The sequence below is a fragment of the Scyliorhinus canicula genome, chromosome 7, assembly GCF_902713615.1.
Source record: "Scyliorhinus canicula chromosome 7, sScyCan1.1, whole genome shotgun sequence".
NCBI classification, from domain to species: Eukaryota; Metazoa; Chordata; class Chondrichthyes; order Carcharhiniformes; family Scyliorhinidae; genus Scyliorhinus; species Scyliorhinus canicula.
Window position 1 is genome coordinate 136326815 of NC_052152.1, and position 17990 is coordinate 136344804.

The window sequence follows — 17990 nt, forward strand, 5'->3', positions numbered from 1 at the left end:
GAGGGTTGGTAGGGGCCTGCCGAATTTCAGAGTTAGACTTTGGAGGTTGCACTAGAAGTACAGGCTGAGTAGCAAGGCAGCGCAAAGGTTGGGGAGCGCAGAGGTTGGGGAGGATGTAGAGCCGGAAGTCACTGAACTCTACACCCTGGATGGTGAGGGTGGTGGTGCAGTACCACCCTCACTATCTGGTATCCTCGCACCATACTGTGCGGAGTCTGCACGTCCTCCCCGTGTGTGCGTGGGTTTCCTCCGGGTGCTCCGGTTTCCTCCCACAGTCAAAAGATGTGCGGGTTAGGTGGATTGGCCAAGCTAAATTGCCCGTAGTGTCCTGTAAGGTTGGGGGGGGGGATTGTGGGGTTACGGGTATAGGGTGGATATGTGGGTTTGAGTAGGGTGATCATTGCTCGGCACAACATCAAGGGCCGAAGGGCCTGTTCTGTGCTGTACTGTTCTATGTTCTATGTTCTACCCCAGGATCTCCACGGAGATGGTGAGGGTGATTCATTGTGTAATGGGGTGTACCATAAGAGAGCAGTGCCTTACCGTATCGGGGTGGATGAAGCTCTCTGTGCTCCCTGAATCAAGAAGGCAGGATGTCTTGTGCCCATCGACCTTCACCGCCATCGACACAGTTGCGAGGTTGTGCGGCCGGGACTGGTCGATCGTGATGGAGGCGAGTTGTGGCTGGTGTTGGTAGGCCCCAGGCTGGTTGGCGGCGGTTGCGGTGATGAGCGGCCCGATGAGGTGCCCCACGAGCAGGGGTCCTGACGCGGGGAAGATGGTGGTGCCCACGGGGCGCATGTGGCAGGTGGCATTAAAGATGGCGCCACCCACGAGCCGCAAATGTCCTGGGGTGAGGAAGATGGTGGTGCCCATGGGCCGCACGTGGGTTGCAGGGACGAAAATGGCAGCGGCCATAGGTCGGATGTGGAGAGTGCAGGAACAATGGGACTGGTTACAGTGGCGATTGAGCGGGCCTGGCACACCGCAGCGAAATGTCCTTTCTTCCCGCGGGCCTTGCAGAGTGCGCTCCGCGCCGGGCAGCGCTGCCGGGGGTGTTTTGGCTGCCCGCAGAAATAGCACTTGGGCCCCCTGGGGTTGGCTGGTTGCCACGCGGCGCAGGCTTGGGGTTGGCTGGGGCGGTCGCTGGTGGGGTCCACGATGGGGCGGTAGCTGGTAGGGTCCACGATGTCCAGGAGGGGGGGGTGCCATGTGGTCATGGGCGTACGCTTGTACATTATGGGAGGCTACTGTTAGTGAGGTTGCGAGTTTCTTGGTCGCCGCGAGGTCGAGGGTAGCCCCTTCTAAGAGGCGCTGGCGGATGTAGGCCAACCCTATGCTCATAATGAAAGCGTCCCTGATCAGGAGTTTGGTATGTTCAATGGCCGAAATGGCCTGGCAATTGCAGTCCCTCGCCAGGGCGTGCAGGGCACGCCAGAAATCTTCCAAGGAATCACCGGGGAGTTGATGCCGCGTGGACAGGAGGTGCCTGGCGTGGAGTTTGTTGGTCTGCTGGGTGTAGTTCTCTTTCAGAAGTGCCATGGCCTCAGAGTATGTGGCCGCGTCCCGGATGAGGGGAAAGATATCGGAGCTCAGCCGTGTATACAGGATCTGGAGTTTCTGTGCTTCTGTGGGTTGTTCCGTCGCAGATCCGATGTATGCTTCAAAGCAAGCCAGTGGGCGAAGGCTGACATGGCGTTGTCTGCTTGAGGGTGCAGGCGATCAGGCTTGATGTGGAGATCCATCGTTGTAAAATCTCTGCATAATAAATTGATACACTATCAATTACGACGAGACAAGAGTAGAGAGTAATCGAGTCTTTATTACGCAGAGATGTGTAGCCTCCTGCAGGTGCTGCCGAAATGGCTGCAGCTCGGTGAGGACGCACATTTATACTCCGCCTACTGGGCGGAGCCAGCAGGCAGGGATCTACCCCCGTACCTGTAGTACAGGAGCCTTCCCATATTACATCTCATGTATGTGATATATACAAACACTGGTGACTACCACAGGCCCAGTGTAGGTGTTAATAGCAGAATAAAGGTCAGCTCAGCCTGAAAACAAAAACAAAGACTGGCACTTGGCAAAGAGAAAATCAAAATGGAGGACAGAGGTCATGGTCTGAAGTTGTTGACTTTAATATGAAGTCCAGAGGCTGTAAGGTGCTCAATCAGAAGAAGACATACTGTTCCTCCAGACACCCAAACACTCTTTCCAGGTGAAGCAGTGATTTTTTTGTATTACTTTCAATTTAGTCTATTGTATTCTCTACTCATAATGCGGTCTCATCGACAATGGGGAGACCAAATGCAGTCTGGGTGACTGCTTTGCGGAACACCATTATTCAGTCCACAAGCAAACGCCCATGTCCCCAAAGTCCCCCTGCAGCAATTTGGGAGCAGCTTTCATTGTTGAAAGATGACACTTCCCCCTCATCTCGGCCAACCGGATGGCAGTGTCAGGTGGGGAGTTATGGCCACTGCTGGGATCACAGCCAGTCCTGAAGGAGAGAAATGTGGTCTAAATCCGTGGTATCACCAGCCAAGACTGGCAGGCCCTGTTGAGGGTGGGGTTACGTGAGTGGGAGAACTGGGTTTGAGAGGCAATGATGGGAAGCTCAAGGGGGAAATATGACTTTGGGGTGGGTCCCTCTGAATAGCCCAGTGGACCCACAAAAGAGCCCCAACTTATCCAACAGTGGTCTGCGCAGTTACATTTACCGGGCTACCTGCGTGGCCTCATGGCATATGCCTCCTGTTGCAACGAGAGGGGGGAGAAGGTGGGGGGGGGGGTGCATGATGAGGTTCTTGAGTGACCATCGATTAGCCACTTAAGGGCCTCAATAGCACAAGGACTGTTGGACCCCACCCCCAACACGTCCTCCTGCCCCCAGTTAAATTTTAGACCGGTCAGAGGTGAGTGAGTAAATGATATAAAGTCCACCTGTTGGATTTTACATCACCCTCTACCTTCAACCCAAGCTGCAGGGGAACTTAAAATCCACCCCACTCACTTAACTAGCTTCCATTTAAATGCATCCATGTTATTCACCTCAACCACTCTTTGTGGTAGAAAGTTCCATATTCTACCCACTATCATGGTGAAGAAGTTTCAAGTTGATAATTACACAATTAACTGAACAGCAGGACCCGGCAGGCGAGTGCAGCTTACACAGTCGAATATCATTGGGATGTAACATCTGAGTTCCCCAGTGTTGGATTCAGGGCCAGCGCAAAGCTGCATGAGAGTTCCTCTTTGAGAGTTCCCAGGTAAAGATTTGTAGAGCAATTGCCCAGAAGTACAAATATCCTCTGGGCAATTGCCCTGCACTGGAAGCCACCTGAAAATGTAATGTCAATTGTAAACTTTGGATCGTTCCAACTGGGTTACACCAATCGTTGTCCAGAAATATTTAGAAGGATTGAAACCTATTCTAACTTCTGGGTATTTATTGTACAGACCCACATCGAGCTCCCCCCCCCCCCTCGCCCGCCCCTCCCATGAAACTCACATCTTACCCCTGAACCCTCGGGGGATGCCCTCCCCACCCCGGCTCCCCCACCCACATGGGTCTGCCCACACACCCTGACTGCCCCCTTACAGGATTACTCTCCACTTCCCCCTCAGTGGACCCGACTCTCAACCGCACCCTCCACCTTCCCACAGGCCTGATCAGACCCTACATGAGGCCGTACACCCTCAACCCCGAGGCCACCACTCTGCCCCGTGCCCGACCCGTCGTAGCCCAAGGCCTGGCACCATTGCCCACAGCCACTACACACACCCTCACCTCAGGCCCGTCCTGCACCCCGCTTCCACCACACAACCAGATGCTCCCCCCACCCCTCCCTTGTCATAATATCCACTCATGTATATAATGAGATGCAGACTGGCAGTGATTGACACATAGGATGACCAGTAAGCATACAACACAGTACCGCCAATCACCAGACAGGACACTACCACTGTAAAGCCAGAGGGCACTAGGTTTCCCGCTCTCTCGGGACCCAGCTACTGAGACAGTCAGAGTCCACGAGTAGCAAGTGCTAACACCATGGGTTAGCTAGTAAATCTGGTCAGGCTACTACAAGGTCACCAGTCAGATCAGTATAGTGTCAACCCACAGCTGAATATATATAGCAGTTCTATAGTCGTATAGAACAGTGTTGGATCTTCTCCAGTGTTAGACGGGTCTGTTTCTAACTTCCCTGCATCGAGTGCCATCCACATCGAACCAACGTGCCTAACACATCATCCCTCACACCTTGAGGGCCATCCTCTGCCTCTGGGCCTGATCCTAATCAATCCAAGGCCCTACGTCCTATCCCCTCTCCTCCCCAAAACCTTTGGGATGGACCAGACCCGAGGAACGACCACCTCACCCACCCACTCCCTTCCTCTCCGCTCCCCTCCCCCTCCACCCAACCTCTGATCACCTCCACCCTCAATTCCTATCCACTTACAAGAGACACTTACCTTCTTCCTGGCCTATGAAGAACCTTTACGTTTTAGCGGACCTTTAAATTTACCTGGTTTATGGCAGAGAGTGCTGTAAAAAAAGAGGGTGCAATCTCCTTACCTCCTTCACTTTGACTCTATTTGACTTCGAAGCTGGGCCTGGGGACCGGCTGCACTGCCTGGAACCCCAGCCGGCCTGATTCGGAATGTTGGGCGAGCTAGGATCGAAAAAAGGTTAAGGTACACAATTGGGCTTGGAGTGGCAATCTGACACTCATTACCAATCTGAGTACCTTTGGGCCCTCTATGTGTAACATAATTGATTTGTAAGTGTATGGCATGTTTTATCACTACCGCCGTACTTCAGCAGTAACTTCTATCACAGTACAAAAGCACGCCTATTATTGGGTGGCTGAAGGGAAATGTCTCAGTTTTCTGAAGATGTTGTTGAGGAAGAGAAATAAATATTTCAGACTTAATTTGTGTGAGGTGAAGATGATTTAAGACAAAGATACCTTCAGTTCACTAGAGTGGGTAGGAGTTATCTTTCAGGAGGTGTAAGTTGCCTGGAGTGTTCCCTGAAGCACTCTGATAAATTTATCAAAAGAAAACTCCATATGAAATAAGAACCCTTTGATAAATGTCTGTCTCCTTCACCCCAGAGCACAGGAAGAAACATTTCTGAAGAACAAACTTACAATTTTTAATAAAACTCCAAGGATTCCAGAAGTGTTTGCTCATTCCACCAACGTGAATTGAAAAAAAATACAGGATCTGGTCAAGCTCCACTTCACCCGATAGAATTTGACTGAATTGAAACAGGTCCTGATATTATGATAATATATATTCCTGCTGCTACATTTTGTATATTTCTAGGATTAGATGAGACGTACTGTTACATACATTTGTTTTTTGCTGTTGTTGTTTTGACAAAAAGTCATCCAGACACGAAAAATTAGTTCTGTTCTCTCCCCACAATGCTGTCAGATCTGCGGAGATTGCCTGGCATTTACTGTTGCTTGTTACTGGGCACCGGGAGATATTCTGCTCATGAACTCCTGCTATGGAGAGAAAGAAATGAATTTATAGAATGCCTCTCAGGACTTCGGGGCACCCCAAGTTCTCTGCAGCCAATTAAGCATTTTTTAAGTCACTATTGTAATACAGTAAAACAGCAGCCAATTTGTACAACGCATCGTGATGATGACCAGATAATCTGTTTCACTGATGACCTTCCACAAAATGCCACAGGATCTTTTACACCCACCAGAGAGGCAAGGCAGGATCTTGGTTTAATGTCCTACCTGACAGAGCAACATACCTGTGGCACTGCACTGGACTGTCAGTCTAGGAAGGATCATTAATAATAAAAACAGAAAACGCTGGATAAACTCAGCAGACTCTTCTTCAGTAGACTCAGACAGACTTGAAATATTAATTCTGTTTCTCTCTCCAAAGAGTCTACCACACCTGCTGTGCTTATCTGGATTTATTTCACATTTTCAGCATTTGCAGTATTTTCCTTTCATTTTAGCATCATTAGTGTCTCGTGAGACCATTGTATCAGTCAGATAGTGTCTTGGTTTGGCATTCTATCCAAAGGTTAATGGTATATGGTGAATTATTCGCAGCATCTGATCTGCACTCATAGCCCACAGTATTTGTATGACTAGTCCAGTTCAGTTTCAGGGCAGTGGTAACATCCAGGATCTGGGATTCAGTGATGGTAATGCTATTAAATACCATAGGGCGATGGTTAAATTCTTCTCTCTTGTTGGAGGTGGTCACTGCCTGGTACAAATGTTATTTGCCACTTATCAGCCCAAGTTTGGATGTTGTCCATGTCCTGCTGCATATAGACATAGACTGCTTCAGTATCTGAGGAGTTGCAAAAAGTGTTGATGTTTGTGCAATCATCAGTGAACATCCCACTTAGAATTGTAGAATCCCTACAGTGCAGAAGAAGGCCATTCGGCCCTTTGAGTCCATACCAACCCTTCCCTCTACCCACACTCATTCCCCCAATCTCTGTCACCACATAACCTAACCTGGAAATCCCTGGATACTAATGGGCAATTTGGCATGGCCAATCCACCTAACTTGCACATCTTTGTGGGCAGCACGGTAGCATGGTGGTTAGCATAAATGCTTCACAGCTCCAGGGTCCCAGGTTCGATTCCCGGCTGGGTCACTGTCTGTGTGGAGTCTGCACGTCCTCCCCGTGTGTGCATGGGTTTCCTCCGGGTGCTCTGGTTTCCTCCCACAGTCCAAAGATGTGCGGGTTAGGTGGATTGGCCATGCTAAATTGCCCGTAGTGTCCTAAAAAGTAAGGTTGGGGGGGGGGAGGGGGGGGGGGCGGGGGGGGGGGGGGGGGGGGGTTGTTGGGTTATGGGTATAGGGTAGATACGTGGGTTTGAGTAGGGTGATCATTGCTCGGCACAACATCGAGGGCTGAAGGGCCTGTTCTGTGCTGTACTGTTCTATGTTCTATGTTTGGACTGTGGGAGGAAACATCCAGAGGAAACCCACACAGACACGGGAGAATGTACAAACTCCCCACTGACAGTGACCCAAGGCTGGAATTGAAACCTAGTCCCTGGCGTTGTGAGGCAGCAGTGCTACCCACTGTGCCACAGTGCTAACCCTAACATCTGACCTTATGTTGGAAGGAAGATACTGATCAAGCAGGTAAAGATGAACACTACCCTGAGGAACATCTACAGTGATGTTCTTGAACTGAGACAATTGGCCTCCAACAACCACAACCATCTTCCTTTGTGCCAGGTATGGCCCCAACCAGTGGAGAGTTTTCTCCCTTACTCCAATTGACTCCAGTTTTGCTTGGTCTCCATGATGCCACACTCGGTCAAATACTACCTTGGTGTCAAGGGCAGTCACTCTCACCTCACCTCTGGAATTCATCTCTTTTGTCCATTTTTGAAGCAAAGTTGTAATAAGGTCAGGGACTGAATGGAACCCAAACTGAGAGCGAGTGAGCAGGTTATTGCTGCATAAGTGCCACTTGATAGCACTGTCGATGTTACCTTCCACCACTCCACTGACGACTGGGAGAAGACTGATGAGGCGGTAACTGGTCGGGTTGGATTTGTCCTGTTTCTTGTGTCCAGGACATACCTGGACAATTTTTCACATTGCTTCGTAGATTCCAGTGTTGTAGCTGTATTGGAACAACTTGGCTAGCAGCATGGCCAGTTCAAGAGCACAAGTCTTCAGTGCTCTTGCCAGAATAATGTCAGGGCCCATGGCTTTTGCAGTATCCAGTGCTTTCAGCCATTTCTTGATATCACGTGCAATGAATTGAGTTGCTGAAGACTGGCATCTGTGAATCTGCAGATTTCAGGAGGAGGACGCGATGGATTGTTCCCACAGCACATCTGGTTGAAGATTATTGCAAATGCTTCAGCCTTGTAGTTTGCACTAATGTCCTGGGCTCCCCCATCACTGAGAATGGTGACATTTGTGGAGTCTTCTCATCCAGTTAATTATGTAATTGTCTAGCACCATTCACGACTGGCAGGACTCCAGAGCTTAGATCTGACCCGTTGGTTGTGGAATTGCTTAGCTCTGTCTATCACTTCCTACTTCCACTGTTTGGCATGGAAGTAGTCCTGTGTTGTAGCTTCACCAGGTTGACTCTACATTATTAGCTATGTATGGTACCTGTCATGCTCTGCACACTTCATTGAACCAGGGCTGATCTCCTGGCTTGATTGCAATGGTAGAGTGGGGGATATGCCTGGATAACAGATTATGGTTGAATACAAGTCTGCTGCTGATGGTCCACAGTGCCGCATGGATGCCAGTATTGAGTTGCTAGATCTGAGCGGTTCAAAACATTCAAAATTCTTTGAGTAAGTGAAGTGTTGGACTAAGGGGAAATAGATGGATCGAAATGTTGGCAAATGTCCTGCAGCAGACATTTCGAAAATGTACAAATTGGATGCATCAAGTTTGTCAAAGGCCTGGTGGATTGTGAGTATCATTGTCAAGTATCTTCTTACTACAGGGAGAGAACCGCTAATAATACAGGAATGATTTATCTCATGCAAACTCACATCTTGAACAAAGCAAACAAATAGAAAATCAACCTCAGCGTGTCCTTTTACCAAACTAGAACATGTAATGATTAGAAAACTGGGAGCTCAGTCAATTGGGAGCACTGACGTCTGCATTGAATTTTCCACTGAATTCTCCTTTATTACTTCAGTTGCCTAGAAATTCAGGATGGAATTTTCTGGGCGCGGCGGCATGCTTCCCGACATTGGAGGCGCTCTTCATTGGTTGACAGTGGAATTTTCTGGTCTTGCCGATGTCTACGGTGTTTTGCATGGCCCTCCCGTCCTTTGTGGGTGGGGGAGGAGGGGGCACCTTTGGTGGGACTGGGAGACCCTGATGGCATGAAGGCTTGGAATATCATGCCCTCTGTCTAAATGATTTTTTCCTTGATTTTTCTGCTGCTCCTTGCTAAAGACACAGACATTAGCGGGAGGTCGGAGAATCCTTCCCCCTGATTTTGCTCCTCAATGGCTTAGCTTTAATGTTAAGACTATGTCTCCTTGTTCTCGATATCACCCCTCTGAGGAAATTGTTTCTCCCCACTTACTCCATCAAATACTTTTTTCAATGTCGAGAAAACGGCAAAAGATAAAAATAAATACATGGGAGCCAGTCCATCACACTAAGTGATTTTGATAAAGGATTATTGATGGTGAAAACGACTTTCTAGAGTTGAGTTATTTTACAAATTGCAGTGACCGTATAATATAACATTGAATTATCCTCTAGGTTCACTGTGAATGTTTGTTGTCTTCTCCTATCCATCACCCGGTTTCTGCCTGCTTACATTCATTGACATCAAATGGCCACAGATGATTGATCCTTGCCATTCAATGATGTCAAATCACAGTCCAGTGACCTCCAGAAGCAAGTTTATCAAAGATGTTTTGTGGTTGATGATTATTTTTCAGACATCATAGAATCGCTACAGTGCAGAAGGAGGCCATTTGGCCCATCAAGTCTGCACTGACCCTCCGAAAGAGCACCCCACTCAGTCCCACTCTTCCACCCTGTAACCCCATAACCTAACTTTCACTCCCTAGACAATAAGGGACAATTTATCATGGCCACTTTTCCTCCTCCCAAAAGCTGTCCCGACCTCGCTACAAGTGCAGATTTTCCAAGGGCCGGAAAACCTGGCCAGCTGCAGTTAAATCTGTAAAACCCTTTTAACCTGAGGCCCCTTGACCTGTCTCAATAAAACAAAACCAGACCCAACCTGTTTCCATTTGGTGCTCATTTAATCCCCCCACCCACACCTACCTGGACCTAGGTAGGGTGCTCTTTCAGAGGATCAGTGCAGACTATCGATAGGCCGAATGGCCTCCTTCTGCCTCTGAGGATTCTTAATGATCTCATTGAAACATATAAAATCAGAGGAGGCTTAACAGAAAGGATGCTGAGAGGATGTTTGCTTTGTTGGTGAATCTACAACAAGGAGGCTCGGTCTAAGACAATGATGATAAGGAATTTATTCTTTCAGAGGGTCTTTAGATTTTAGAATCCTCTTCAACAGAGAGCAATGAAAGCTGGGTCATTGAGGCAGAGTTAGACAGATTTTTGATCGACAAGAGGGAGTCATGAGTTATGGGGGAGGGAATGTGGCAGACAGCAAAGTGGAGTTCAGACCACAGGGCCAGCCATATTGAATGATCGAGCAGGCTTGAGGGGCTGCACAATTCTATTCTCATTTCTATTTTGGAACGATCTTATAATTTGCCTTTCCAGTTACTTTTTGGCATCCTTCTTAAACATTTTGTATTCCGTTTGATCACCGCTTTGTGTATTGTTTTATACTTAGGGTGGGATTTTCAAGCCCTTTCCATGATGGCATCTTCCAGTCCTGCCAAAAATGACCCCGCGTGGTGGCTTCTCAGCAGGGGGCGGGGGATGGGATGGGTGAGACAAGATGGCGGGACTGGAAGTTCCCGCCGGGTGCCAATGGCGGGCCCCAGCTCCGCTGCCGGAAAACACTCTGCCTGATTGGGGGGGGGGGGGGGGGGGGGGGGGGGTGGAGCAGACAAACCGATCCGCTGATCCTTAGTGTGTGCTTTGTCCTTTTTCCCCTTATTTCTTTCTTCAATTCTGCTATTGACTGCTGGCTGGTTTGTTCTTGCTTATCAATGGGATATATTTCTCCTGAGCTCTAATGATCACCATTTTAAATGTCTCCCACTCCTGTTCAATCTTTGTTTCAAAGTAAATCTTCACATTGAAGACATTATTCGACATCAAGATGAACAGGATAGTTCTGAAGGTTAAGGGACGATCCAATTGAAGTACTTCATAAGTTTAAAGGAGGTGGTAGGACAGATAGGGGAAACATATTGCTTTTGGTGCAGTAGGGCAAAAAAAAAGGGACATTGCCTTAAAATTAGATCTGGGCCATACATGATTGATATTAGGAGACAATTCTTCACACATGGGGCGGGATTCTCTCAGCCTGGGGCCAGGCCGGAGAATCGCCGTGATCGGCGTGAATCGCGCCACACCGCCCCGATGCCGGCACACGATTCTCCGCAGAGCTATTCATCTGTTTTGAAGTTCTCAACTGACTGAGCCTCAATATATTTTTGGAAGAATTTCAGGGGCTGGATTCTCTGCCATTACGCCGGCTGGTCAATGGGGTTTCCCATTGTCGGGCAACCCGACACCATCAGGAAACCCCTGGGCTGCAGGCAAAATGGAGCATTCCACCGGCGGAGAATCGGCGCCATTAGCATTGGCGTGGTTGGCGCGCTGCAGGTCGGGAGCCGCTCTATGCATCCGGCCCGCCGATTCTCGGCCCGGGACAGGCTGAGCGGCCATAGTTAAAACGTTGGGTCCCGCCGGTGTTGTCCATGCCTGCTCTCAGCCGGCAGGAACTATGCATGCAAGGTTCGGGTGGTGGCCTGTGGGGGGGGGGGGGGGGTCCCGACCCCGGGAGGGGGGCCTCCGATGTGGACTGGTCCGCGATCGGGGCCACCTATCATCGGGCCGGCCTCTCTGGCTGGCTGCCTCCTTTCTTCCGCGCCGGCCCCTGTAGTCCTGCACCATGTTGCGTCGGGGCCGGCACGTTGAAGGAAGCTACTGCACATGCGGGCTTCGGCGCCGGTGCCACTGTGCATGCGGGCATTGGCGCCAGTACCACTGCTCAGATCCCGCGTGCCCAGTTCACGCCAGGATCAGCAGCTGGAGCAGCGTGAACCGCTCCAGTGCTGTGCTGGTCACCTGTAGGGGCCAGCATTGCTGATCCTGTGGTCGTGTTGACGTCGTTGAGAAACACGACGGCCTTTCTGACGGTGTCAACACATAGCCTCAGGATCACAGAATCCTGCCCTTGATGTTGTGGAAATCTGGGGCTGGATTCTCCTCCGGTGGGATTTTCTTCAGGAAAGGTATCAAGGGACATGGAGAAATGTATAACTTGAGGTCAGTGAATGGTGGAACAAATTCAAAGGACTGAATGTGTTCCAGTGTCCCTGGACTCCTGCGTAATCGGGCCTGAGATGGCCATGGGAATGCTTAATCTCTGGTTCTACAGAAGAACTTGTTTGTATCGTTTGGCACTGCAATTTGCATGCTAAGGATTTAGGATAACCATGATGTCGAAATGGCCAGAAGTCATCAATTACTGAAGAAACAAACTGGCAGCCATCCACTTTTGTCATCTTTCAGGCTCCTACTAAGTGGTTCAGGTTCTGTTCAGCCAAGTGTGTCCAACCCATAACCAGGAAAGGATTGAAACTTAATGGTCTGCTGAAGTTGACTGAATTGATTCTTCTTATCTTCAAAGGCCAAGCGGCAGAAACTTCTACACGGTACATGCAGTCAGCGCTTAAAAAAAAAATCTTTTAATCAAAGAACATTGAAATACTAGTTTAGAAAACAGAAAATACTCTGTTATGTCAGCTGGCAAAATGCAATGTTTCACCATTTCTCATTCCTGCTTTCCCAAATACGAGCAGCATTTTAAAATACACACACATGTATAAAACAGTAGCAATTTGGATTTATTGGAAACTTTGCTGTCACTTTTACTTTTTATTTGTCACTGTCATTTATTTCTCCTGCCAGTTCTATAAAGGGCAATATGTTGTCTGAGAGAGCGAAACAACAGCTACGTATTGATCTGACTGCCAATAGGTTGTGGCTGCTGAACTGTGTAATTTGTTCGAGGGAGATCGGAGTGTGACCACCATTTGACTGAACAATACCAGTCCGGTAATTACTGCACGGTTCAACAGCTTGATGGTTTTTGAGTGAACTGAGTATTGCAGAGCTTACCGCATATGTATAGAGGGAAGGTACGGAAGATGAGTATTTCATAACTTTGAGTTCTTTAAAACAAGTTATTTTTTGTGAATGTCTGTCAGGACACAGATATCCATTTGAATGCTGGGCTGAATTGCTGCCATATTATCTCATTCTGTTTGTTATTGTGTCCACTCTTAACTGGGTTTCCAAGTTAATCATCAAGCAACCAAGGGCATAATTGCTGTAGGTATTTTAACAAGTGTTTTATGATTACAATCCACTGGTCTTTTACACAATGCATTCAATTTAAAATCTCTATCCTCAGATCTGAATCCTTGTGTTGCCTCTCTGCATTCTTCCTCCTACAGCCCCCTGGTATCAGTTGGTGATGGGGCCTTCCGAAGAGGTCTGAGGGTTCAGGTAGTGGTTGGCTCCATTGCCAGTTGTGACCGGGAAGGTTGAAGTTATCTTCACCAGCCACTGGTGAAAGCCCCGTACCCTCACCACTGATTCCATTCCCCTCCCCATGGTGATGTCCCTGACCATAATTAAGGCTGCACTGTTATCTTTTTCTGCTGGAGGTTTTGGGTCTTTGGATTCTGGCTGCGTGATCCAGCCATTAATGAAGGCGGCCACTAGGATGCCTTCTGGTTACTTAAGGGCTATCTCCTGCCCAGCCTCAATTTTTAGGTTGGCAGGTGCGGGTCAGAACAGGGTGGGAACCTGAAAAAGAAACAATTCTCCATCTTTTGCGGGGGTGGAGGGTGGGGGGGTGAGGGTGTTGGGGGGGGGGGGGGGGGATGCAGAGTCCTTCAGTGCAGAAGGAAGCCATTTGGCCCACCGGGTCGGCACAATTCCATCTATGCTCACTCCCTTGCCCTAACTCCTAACTGTAGCATTGATCATGACCAATCCACCTAACCTGCAATTCGTTGGACACTAAGGGGCAATTTAACATGGCCAGTCCACCTAACCTGCACATCTTTGGACTGTGGTAGGAAACCAGAGGATCCAGAGGGAACCCAGACAGACACGGAGAGAACATGCAAACTCCACTCAGCCACCCAAAGCCAAATCAAACCCGTGTCCCTGGCACTGTGAGGTAACAGTGCTAGCCACTGTGCCACCATGCCTGGGAGCTCCGGCCCTCCAAACCGCCCCACTCGCCCCATGGCCTACCCTCCGATGACACGATTGCCTCCTTCCAGTCCCCAAGGGCATCACTTACCCTCCCGCCCATGGGAACCCCTTAAGAATGGCCCTGGGGCCTAGTTCCAGGCAGAGAATGGCTGGCCACGTTTCTGGCTGGCCACTATGCCTGGTCAGGTTTGGAGAGCTGCAGGCCAATCATATTGACCAACAGCTCTCATGGGAGTGACTTCCTTCCAATGGTGGACCGAATCCCCGCCCACTGCCAATCAATGCTCAGCTGAGTGTGAAAAGTCAGTGGGCTTCTGAGAGTTCACGGGAATCCTGAAAATTCTGTCCTTAAAATTCTTAAAATTCCCTTGGCAGCAGAAAAAGACTTTTCACTGCACTTCTGTACATGTGACAATAAATATCAATCAATCAATCAATGAATTATCATTGTTTTTTTAAAACAATTTGTAACCTTTCAACGGCTTTTAATTGCTTTCATGAGTTTGTGAACCTTTAGTTTCAGTAAATGTGGAAAAGGTTTGAGTTGAATTAAAAAGGTACATTGATGAAAGAAATGGTGGAGTGCATTAGGTCTCTGGCGGCATTGATATATTAACATTTTATTTGTTTAACCAATTGAATATAAGTGGATAAAGCTAGCACTAGGTCTCAGAATGCACTCATACATTTTGTTCTATAAGAAATTTACAGTGCAAAAGGGCTGTTAACCAATTAGGTATTGAGTGGGGTACTGGTGGGAGCAGGGGGGTGGTGGTTGGTGGGGGGGGGGATGTTGACAGGAGGGTAAGGTGAGTTGGAGGAGGGGGGAACGGGCTGGGGTGGGGGAGGGATGAATGGGGGGTGCAGGGATGGCTGAGCCTGGTGTTAATTCTTCAGCAGGTTTACTTTTAAGTACATCTTGAGGCCTTCCTGACACAGATTCTGTTGTTATTCACTTTCAACACATGTCTTATGCCTATGACTAACAGTATGAATATCCTGGAGTAAATGTTTGGCTAAGTTCAAGGCATATACTCCAAGTCTTCAATGGAAGACTCTCTGAGTCAGAGGCAATATCTTGCTGCCTGTTGAATGTTTAAAATTTCTGGTTATGTACCATCCATGTGAATGCATCAGGACATCCGCTGGATCCCAACACGCAACAACGACAAACATCTAAAAGTCCGCCATTACTTCATCTCTGGCTGGACCAGGCTGATGTATTCTTGACATTCTACTTCATTCCAAATTGAGCTTTTTACCGTGTGCACTAGTCACCACAATGGCCGCCAGCATTCACCTTCACCCATCTCCACGCTTTCCTTAACCATCTTCCGGGGAAACCTGATTGATGCCACTCTCACCTCCATACTCCATTCTTCCAATGCTATCCAGGCTGGGTTCCTATCCTCCACCCTCTGCCAATTTCCACCCACCCAGTACCGCCCATATCCGATCCCATGTCAAGTCCCGCTTACCCAGTATTCCTGCTCTTGCGTGGAAAGGAAAATGCTGGAAAATCTCAATAGGTGAAGCCGAGTTAATGTTTTGAGTCCAATATGACCCATCTTCGGAAATGGTTGCACCATGTCAGTGCTGATGTCAAAATCTATAAACAGAGGGCTTCCACTGTCTCCTGAATTCAGTTCTTAGTTACACTGAGGCTGCCTCGAGCCAGATTTTGTTCGCTCCTGGAGGCTGCGGGAATGCGGAGTAGATTTTATTTTGAATTTCACTTACCACCCCGATGTTTTTGTTGGTGGAAAGACCAAAGACAATGACAGGGATATTAAGAGGGACAATTTTCCGAGGAATAGTATGGAAGTGAGAGCATCTCCGAGGGAAACAAAGTGACATTTGATGAACTTAAACTGGGCAGGGGCAAGCTCGGATGGTCACATGAGACAGCCACTGAACCGGGCTGAAGACATTTGTTTCATACAGTATTTGATTGCCATTGTATATATAATATCGTTGCAGCATTCACTCTTTCCAATCAGGCATCCATTGACCCTTTTGAAGCTCAAAATGGTATTAGCCAGCATTAATGAAACTCGACTCCCCATATCTGTAGCAAAGGTAAGGCATTCTAATCTGGATCTCATTTGGAGCTTATCTACACTGTACTCATATCCTCCAATCCTGTGATCATAGTTTAAGTATAATAATCTTATTACTTTCAAAGTACCCATTCTTTATGCATTTTTAAAAACACAAACCATGCCCACTCTGAGTAGTTTTATCCTCAGAGAACAAATCCAATTTTCCCAGCTTATTCTAATAACTTAACATCTCAAGTTACAGAATTATCCTGCCGTGAATTCTAATTTGGGTTTCAATGTGCAATATATCTTCAAAGGAAAGATGCATAAATTTCATATGCACAGGCCCATCCACATTTGTTTTTCTATCCTCGAATCATTGCCCGACTGAACAACTATAACCTTGTTCATTTATCCATCGCTACTCATACCACCCTGTACATATCCCACTAAGACCCCAATTACAAAGACTCAAGTGTCTGTGCTTTCTTAACTCACACTACCTGAGCTGTACCAGCTGGAATTTACTATCTTTACTTGTCTCTTCGTCTTTCATAGAGGATTTCATAGGATTTAATAGAATCCCTCCGTGCAGAAGGAGACCATTTGGCCCATTGATTCTGCACCGACCCTCCAAAAGAGCACTCTACCTAGGTCCACTGCCCCACCCTATCACCGTAACCTAACCTGCACATCCCAATTGTGCTTGGCCAATCCACCTAACCTGCACATCTTTGGACTGTGGGAGGAAACCGGGGCACCCAGTGGAAACTCATGCAGACACAAAGAGAACATGCAAACCCCACACAGACAAGACTGGAATTGAATCTGGGGCCCAGACGCTGTGAGGCAGTGGTGCTAACCACTATGCCACCATGCCACCCAAGCATTAGTTGAGCATTTGTCGATCCAACCTTATCTTTATTCCCCAACATCCTGTAGCCTGTTCGAGGTGCCTTCCATTTTCAGAACGTAAGCACATAGGAACTATGTGGAGGAGCAGGCCATTCAGCCCTTCGAGCCTGTTTCACAATTCAATGAGGTCATGGATGATCTTCTACTTTGACAACATTTTCCTGCACTATCCCGATATCCCTTGATGTTTTGATTATGTAGGAACCTATCGATCACAGTCTTGAACTTACTCAATAATTGAACCTCCACAGCCATCTCTCATTCTTCTAAACCCCAAAGAATAAAGGACCAGTCTATCCAACATTTTCTCATAGGACATTCCCTCCATCCCAGGTATTTTGTGAATTTTTGTTGCACTCCCTAGATGGTAAGTCTATCCTTCCTTGGGTAAAACTGCACACAATACACCAGGTGCGGTCTCACCAAGGCTCCGTATGATTTCAGTAAGACAGCTTTACTCCTGTACTCAATACTCTCTACCCTATATTCCTTTACTCAAATCCTCTTGAACTAAAGGGCAACATACCATTTGCCTTCTTAAGTTTGTATTGTTACCAGAGTAATAAACGGGAAAAGAAACCATGTATGTATTCAGACAATAGCACAGCTCCAGACAAATAGAGGGAAGCGTAAGTAAGACTGGAATTCAGACTGATGTCTCCAGCTTGGAGCTTAGCAATCTGATATGATTACGATGAGGGTGGACATTGGTAAAGCTAATAAGTTATTGGGTGGAATAGTTAATCGAAAGAGGTAAGTTATTTATATACAACATAGCAACAGAATTAGGAGAGAACACTCAGAAATGTTCCACAGAGCCACCTTGTGGCCAAAGACTACAACTACATTGTGACGGTTGACATTGAAACGCTGTGTGGAATCGTTTCAGAAATTGGCAAAGTACGTTTTCGGGCAGGGAAAGCAACATTTAAGCTACTGATGGCAATGGAGGCTTTTCCCGTCATATTGTACACTATTAGTAAAACAACTGAAAAGGCATGGGTTTCCCGTCGGACCGCTGATGGGAGGAGCCTCTGATTTACCCACCCCGCCTTCACGTCAGTGCTTCGATGATCAGGGGGCAATAGTTAAAGATCTCCCCTGCACACAGCTACTAAGCAT